Below are 8097 nucleotides of genomic sequence, written 5' to 3' on the forward strand. Positions count from 1 at the left end.
TAACTTCAGGCCAGGAACCAGGTGGGGGGACAGTTGGGGGTGGAGGACCAGTTTGCAATGCAGCCCCTCCAAGGCTGAACCTTAGTGAAGGGCCAAGCCCAGCCTCAGGGTGGCTGTGATCAGGACTGAGGGGAGGAAACGGTGGCCTGGGATCTGGCAGCCAGGGGCCCCTCCTTCTCTGCTATAGCTCACACTAAGCAACAAATGAGAGGGCTGGGGCCCATGGAGCCTCTCCCCAAGTGTGGTCTCCAGACCCCAGCCCCACCAGTGCCCAGGTGCCGGCTACAATGACCCTCAGGTGGAAGTGACCTTGTCACTGTGGAAGACATTTTCTCCTGCTCAGAGCATCATTCCTGACAACTACCTCTTCCCAGGACGTCTTTCTCCCCTGGTACCAAAAAGAACTCTGTGCCTTCTCCTCCTCGTCCTCCTGCTCCTGCCAGTGCAGTGGCCTTAGTCTTGGAAACCCAAGGGAGAAGGTTCAGGACCCCAGGGTGGGGCTCTCCTTTCCGACTGCAGCCCCACCATCAGCTGATCCTCAGTGAGTTTGATACTTGAACCCCCCTACCCTGTGCCTAGGACCTAGGCGAAGCTAAGGAAAGGGACAGCACAAACTCACAATTTGAGGCGGGGGTGGGGAAGGGTGGTCTTGCAAAGGCTCCTATCTTCACCCCTCGACCCCAAACTTTCCAAAGAGGTGTGAGGCCTCTCAGGGGACTTGGAAACTCCTGGATCAATTCCATTCTAACTTATTTTGACATGTATACAAACCAACTGTTTCGAAATTCCACTTGTGCAAAGCCCTATTGTGTTTTTATGTTCCTGTTTAAAAGAGAAGTTTACTTAGCAATAATTATAAATAAGTGAATATTCTTTTTTAAAACAAAATAATGGCCCTCAAGAACCAGGGAGCTCACAGCCACGTGACTTCCTACCATAGTCCTGCCATCTGACACGCAGGACACCCCCCGCCCCCTTCACTGAAGGTCCTACTGAGACTGATGGTCCTGGGACTCTGTCCCTCGAAGCAGAAACCAGGCTGGTGACACCTGAAGAGAGAAGGTGGACCCCATCACCAGTCATCACTCAGAGGACCCCTTCTCACCCCCAGAGTCACCTGCTGGCAAGCGCAGCAGGGTGGCAGGAGCCTCTCCCGCCTCTGCAGCAGCACTAAGGTTGTCCTACTGCTGGCTTAGGCCTACTCCCAGTGGGGAGAGGGCCTAAGCTGTCAGTCCGACTTTGGACAATAAAGACAAAAGCAGGCAAATTTAAAGGCTAATTTAGCAATCAATGTTTCAGTATTTCATACTATTTCAAAATATCTAGAAATTTAATAACCTTAATTAAAATTTACTAATTTAGAAAAGAATAGTTGAAATAAGTTAAAAGTTATTTCTTTAGGTGGCTATCTTCCAGAGATTTTTATTTTTTATTTTATTTTATATGTCAAGAAAAACTATTTTAAATATAATAATGTTAAATACAATCAACATTAATTATTCAAGAAAAATTATTTTAAATATAATAACATTGCATGCAATAAACAATATTTCAAGAAAAAAGGATTTTAAGTATAATAATATTACCAAAACTGTACTAACATAGTATCATATCACAAAAGTTGTAGGAATATTAAAAATATGCAAATAACAGCATTCCTTATATTATATTCTAAAATATTTTTCCCATTCTGGCTTTATTTTTGTTCATCAGTTTATGTTGTTCATTATATTCCATAAATGAGTGAGATCATGTGATACTTATCTTTCTCCGACTGACTTATTTCGCTTACAGTGATGCTCTCTACATCCATCCATGCTGTTGCAAATGGTAGGTGTTCCTTCTTTTTTACAGCAGCGTAGTATTCCATTGTGTAGCATAGTGGACAGTTTTCTAATCCACTCATCTGCTGATGGGCACTTGGGCTGTTTCCAAATCTTAGCTATTGTAAATGTGCTGCTATGAACATAGGGGTGCATATATCCTTTCTGATTGGTGTTTCTGATTTCTTGGGATATATTCCTAGAAATGGTATTATTGGGTCAAATGGAAGTTCCATTTTTAATTTTTTGAGGAAACTCCATACTGTTCTCCACAGTGGCTGCACCAGTCTGCATTCTCACCAGCAGTGCATGAGGATTCCTTTTTCTCTGCATCCTCGCCAGCTCTTATCGTTTGTTGATTTGTTGATGATAGCCATTCTGACAGGTGTGAGATGGCACCTCATTGTTGTTTTTGATTTGCAAGTCTTAAGTGGCCTCAGGGGAAGGTGTTTTCCAATATGGTGTGTCGACTGTCTTCCCCCTATGCTAGACAAATGTCTATGTGGGAAAGATGTCCTCCACTGCGTGAGAGAATGACTCAGCTGAGGAAAATTGGGGTATCTGCCTTCTGAGCTCTATCCCCCGAGCCCCCAGTCCTGGGTTCTGCTCTCACAGCTCCAGTCCACTTCACCATCCTCTGCCAGAGCACAAGGTGGGTGGCTCCACAGGGAATTTTTGTACATTGGTCCTTCAAGAAGGTGCCCAAACTTTCAGCTGCCACTCCCTGGCAGACAGCACCCCACTGCTTTTCACAGCTAGATGTTATGTGGGTACCCTCAGATTTGGTGCTCTCTGCTGGGGATCCCAGCTTGGGGATTAGATCCCAGAGTTCATAGTGGCAGCCACCCCCGACCCACACACACACACACACACACACACACACACACACACACACAGCTGAGATATCTCTCCAGGACTTCAGTTGCTGTTTGTGGGTGCCCCGCCAGCACTTTCGGGCATCTGCCCCTCCTACCAATCTCTACTAACTGTCCCTTTATATGCAGTCTCCACCTTCGGTCCTTGGGTATCAGGATTCTCTCCTGTGAGTTTTCCATTCATTATTCAGGAAGTCTTTCTGTATTTCAGTTGTAATTCCAGCTTATAGAGATTTGTATTTTTAAAATGGCCCAGACCAGAGTTCCTGATAATTGCATCTCAAAGGTTCTGGGACTTTGGATTTGGAAAGCCAATTATACCATTTTGAGCTGAATAGGGGAATGTAAAATGATTTAGTGGACTTTAATATTCTGGAGCCACACCTCTGACAATGAAAACAGGGCACAGTAAAACAAGAACAGTACTTTAATCCCTCAAGGATTGGCAAATGTTGGCAAAAGGAAGAACTAATTCATCCATTTTGAAATGTTTTTTTTTATTTGAGTATATTTTTCTCTGAGATTCTGTAGCAATTACAGAGAGATCTAGTTTACAGGTAGCATATAGCTGACTCATAACTGCTTACAGGAATGGAAAAGACACATTGATCTAAGTAGGCCTCATTCTCCATTCACTTCCCTGGGAATGTGAAAACAGGTCTAGCTGCGGGCAGGGTAGCATTAAATTTAATGGTGCCATTAACTGGCCACACCTCTTCATTGTCCACTTTATAGTGGGGCCAGGCTATGTTGCAAAAAAAGATTAGCCTTTTTTTTTCCCTTTGGGGGACCGGAGTCAAATTTCTCTCAATTGAAACTTTTGTACCCCAAAAGAAAAGGGGACTCTCAAGGCACTGTGGCCTGGTTCCCCATCTACAGAGGCATGTGTAGCAAGCCATGGTTAAACATCTCTGCAAGTCTCTCGGCTTGGCTGTTTGGGCCATTCTGAGTAGAGCAGGTCTCCTCTTAAGCATTCTCTCTGACTCTCATGGAAGTTAATAATGGTTAGCAAACATTCGGTCAGTCCCAAGATTAGTTTCCTCTTGGGGGTTCCCTTAAAATCATTTTCCCTTTTTGTTTCAGAACCTGTTTCATTTAGTTCTAAATACATATTAGCTTTCTGGGCCAGGGTGGGGGCGAGGGGGGAAGGACATGTGGGCATCACTGATTTTCAAATCTCTATCAGGTGAGTTGGGACCGAATTGACCAGTAAATTATGTTGCCCGTTAACATGTCCTAATTCAGTGGTCGGCAAACTCATTAGTCAACAGAGCCAAATATCAACAGTACAACGACTGAAATTTTTTTTGAGAACCAAGTTTTTTAAACTTAAACTATATAGTTAGGTACAGTGTTATTAAATTAATTAGGGTACTCCTAAGGCTTAGGAAGAGCCACACTCAAGGGGCCAAAGAGCTGCATGTGGCTCCTAAGCCGCAGTTTGCCAACCAAGGCCCTAAATGAAAGGGGACAGGTTCTGATTTTAAAACAGCCATTAGTTGCTTAGACACCCTTACCATTTGTACAGAAGCTTTACTCTGAGGGAGTGGGAAACGTAGACGGATAGGGTTAAGAACAGATAAGGTAGCCCCAATAATTCCAAGGGCCTTAGTAATGTCCCCTTTTAAGATAATTTCAATTTTCCTAACATATTAGTAAGGAGAAGGGGAAAATACCCTCTCATAGTCCTGGAGCCGCCCTATGTTTGCTTCTGTTTCCTCTTTGTAAATCACATTTCAGATTCCCTTGTTAAACAGTCTTTCTCATGGTGACCTCACTTTTTATTGCAAAAGACTCCTCTCCGGTTGCACAGCAGACCTTATTTAGTAATCCTGTTGCCTTGCTCTCAGAAACCAGTGGCTGTATTAGTTGGAATAGGTCAGAATAGACAGGATTGTTCTAACAGTGAAATTTTTGTGAATCCATCAGGGTCCCAGATAAAGTCGGGAACAATTGCTGGTTCCTCTCTAGCTGAGACCAGCTTTTGCCAAAGGGAGCTGTTATAATTCCTATTCTCATTTTCCTTCAAGTCAGTGGTAATAGAGGAGAGGGAAGGGGAAGGAAGAAGGAAGAGGAAAGGGCAAGTCCATACAAGGAAGGTTGGAAAGGAAGTGGGGGAAATGGGTGTGTAGGCATTTATTAACTTCAGAACAGTTCTGAGACAGTCTCTAAAATTTCTTATTAATTCCCTTCCTTTTATTAGAAGAATTATTTTTTCTGTGCTTCTCCTTACAAGCTTCTAATTTCCAAATCAAGATACGCTTCCCATATAGTCATTCAGTTTCATTTCAGAGCTGGCATTTTTCTAATTTCTGCATGCAAAATAGTAATGTAGGGACCCAAAAACAACTGCATTTTGGCCATTTCTAAGTTGATATTTTCTAGTTAAATCTTCCCATTTCTGTAAAGCACTTGCAAGTAAAGGCTTCCTAACAGGAATATTAAATGAGGGCTGGGGTTTGGGAGCTTATAGCCTTGGAGGCACAATTTCCCATGTTATTTTCTTTTTGGATATCTGTAGTCTGAGCAAGTCTCCAGGATATGTTATGTAGTGGGTCAAGTGTGGCCTCAGTTTCTCTCCTGGCTGTCTAAAACAACAGGAAGGGTTCGGGCCTGGGCAGACCAAGCCTTAGGGTGGCCCACTAGACAAGCCAGTTAGTTAATTACAGTTGAGCTGGCCCTTCCCTGTGGGGCTCCTGCACTGACACCTCCACAAAGATTCTTAGTCACCTACGAATAACCAAGAATTGGACTGCAGGGAGGATGTGCCCCTATATCTTATGACCTGATGAGTTCAGTTCATTTATACAGCCAAGGTTTTTTGCTCAGACCCTCAGAAAGCAATTCTAATTAAAAAGCCAAAATCAAAACCAGCCACCCATTTTTTCCATCCAGTCTCGCCTTAGCCTGAGTTCTGTCAACCCTTAACTTTAATTCCACCTCAAGGATTGTAAGACACAGCTCAAATAAAGTCAGACCCTCAAACAAAAGTAAGGGAAGGTCCTGCATCCAAAAGACAACTCACCCAGGTTCACCCAATGGACGGGGAACCAGCGGGCTCAATGGGGCCTTTGCTGGATCCTAGAAACAAGTCCGGGTCTGCTGGAAGGTCCTGGGTGAGCTTCTTTGGAATCCTGCCGAGAATACGCCAAGTAATGTTAACTTAAAAACATTCAAACCTGTAAAGAATTTATGAGTTTATTTAAGCCAAAATGTTGACAATTGCTGGGAAGCAGTATCTCAAGGAATTGGGATAGTGCTACAGAGAATAGAGGTTTTTTCATCTATTTTTATACATTGCAATCACAGGAGGGGCCTAGGTGGGTTACATGAAAGCCATTGATGAAAGATTAGAGATGTGGGAGAAAGTAAAGTGAGGAAACCTCAGGGGTTGGATAAAAAGTAAAATGATAGACACATACTTAGAAGGTGCAGGATAGTTAATAGTCAACAACTAACATGATAACAATAACAATGAAAGAATTTGTGGTATCTGTCCTGGCCCCAGGCACATTAGGTTGTGCCCCAAGGGGTGGGAAAAAGAGAAGTTACAAGTTACCCAGACATTTCAAGGATATGTCATCATAGATGCAAAAAGACAGATAGGCTCAGTTAAGATAACGGTTGACCTTGTCAGTGAAGATACCAATCTAGGATGTAACTACCCACCATAACTGCTTTTAGTTAAAGTTTAATTTCAGACCATCCTTTGTGGTTACTTTAGGTCTCTGAGTTTGCAAGACCGCCATGCAGGCCTCCCCTGAGCTCGTCAGGTTAACATGTGGCCCCTTTCATCCACATGAGTCAGAATCTGCATTTTTAGCAGGACCTGCAGACCCTCCCTGTGCACAGGAGATGGGCAGGGGAGTCGCCATTTCCACATCACAGGGTCTCATTCTGGCTGGGCATCCACCTTAGCTGGGCAGTTGCAGAAGCAGCATTTATAAGATGTCCCCTGGGCATTGAAATCTTTAGAAAGTTTCATAGATGATACCATACACAATGGGGTGGCATCCCTGTGACCAGAATTCCATGTCATCCCAGGCTTCTGCTCTGAAGATAAGAGCCAAATGGGGATGAGAGAAGGTGGTGGGAAGGCTACTGTGCACTCCACACAGAGCTGTGGGAGACACCCTGGATACGTACACCCCAAGCTTCTGCTTGTCCAATTGTGAGCGGTGGAAAGGCACCAGGTGTTAACCTGCAGAGTTAGATGGGATCTCAGTTCAGCAACCTCGATACTTGAGTTCAGCTAAGAGAAGAATTCAGAGTCAAGAGCTCAAATTATAAGAGAGAGTTTATTTAGAAAGTTATAGAGGTAGAAGAAGTGAGCTGTAGAAGAAATGAGCTCAGAAACTAGTTACAGCGGCAAAAGAAGGACCCATGGAGCTTAGGAGAAAGAAAACAAAGATAAGAGCCTTGAGGAAAGAAGGAGTGGGGACTGCCACGATGTGTTCCAGAGAGTAAGAGTCGCACTGGGACCTACTTCTTCAGGGTAGTTATCTGGAGGGCTCAGGGGAGGATCCCAATAAAATATTTATCAGCTTTCCTGGTGTGTCATTTAGGGTTGAAGGTCATCAGTCAATGCAGTAGATCCTGATGTCAGCTGTTCTGACTCATCTGATTTTGCTGATGTATTTGATGCCAGTCAGAACCTCATTGTCCTGGGGGCTTAAGGCTGAAGGGCTATTTTTAGGTCCTCTGGTTTCTTCCCCCTCAAAGGGCATCTACCCCACATGGCTAACAACATGCCAAGGGAGGAAGAGTCAGGGGAGGGCCTGAACCACATGACCGGTGATATGAAAGGTCAGAGGGTCTAAACTGCAAAACCAGAATATGGTCAGGAAAGAAAGGTTACCCAAGGGGCAAGGCCCCAGTCCAGTTTCGAGTTTTGCACATTGCTAGGTAACCAGGGATTTCCATTCTGGTGACCTTCCCTACTGGCCTATTGTCCTACTTTGCTCAGGCCTAACTGCCTACTACACAAGCAAGGTGTGTGTGTGTGTGTGTGTGTGTGTGTGTACATGGGGAGGAGTCACTGCGGAAGAAGGTAGAAGCCTCGGCAGTTACAGGGAATGCAAATGTAGAGGAAAGAAAAGGGGAGGCAGGAATAAGGGGAGGGCAGGGAGGAACCTGGTACAGACCCCGCCCCTGGCCCATGTGACCAGGGAAGTGATCTTGGCCCAGGAGGAGGCTCAGTGCACAGGGAGGAGGAACAGCACATCCCACCCATCAGGACAGTGGTGCTTGTGAGCATTTCTGGAATCCAAGCTTTTCCCACAGAGGGAGGGACAGAACAGCAGACACCATGGAGTCCCCCTCAGCCCCTGCCCACAGAGGACTTGTCCCCAGGCAGGGGCTGCCTGCTGGCTGGTGAGAGGGGACAACTACCTGGTGGT

The 8097-nt window shown here is 44.9% G+C and overlaps 1 protein-coding gene across 1 annotated transcript in view; it reads left to right on the forward strand.

Annotated features, from left to right (window-relative positions):
- The window catches only part of LOC102436240 (carcinoembryonic antigen-related cell adhesion molecule 21-like), a 43563-nt gene that overhangs the window by 26585 nt on the left and 8881 nt on the right, over positions 1-8097 (forward strand). The window lies entirely within an intron of this gene.

This window comes from Myotis lucifugus, unplaced genomic scaffold, assembly GCF_000147115.1.
Source record: "Myotis lucifugus unplaced genomic scaffold, Myoluc2.0 scaffold_1381, whole genome shotgun sequence".
Lineage (NCBI taxonomy): Eukaryota > Metazoa > Chordata > Mammalia > Chiroptera > Vespertilionidae > Myotis > Myotis lucifugus.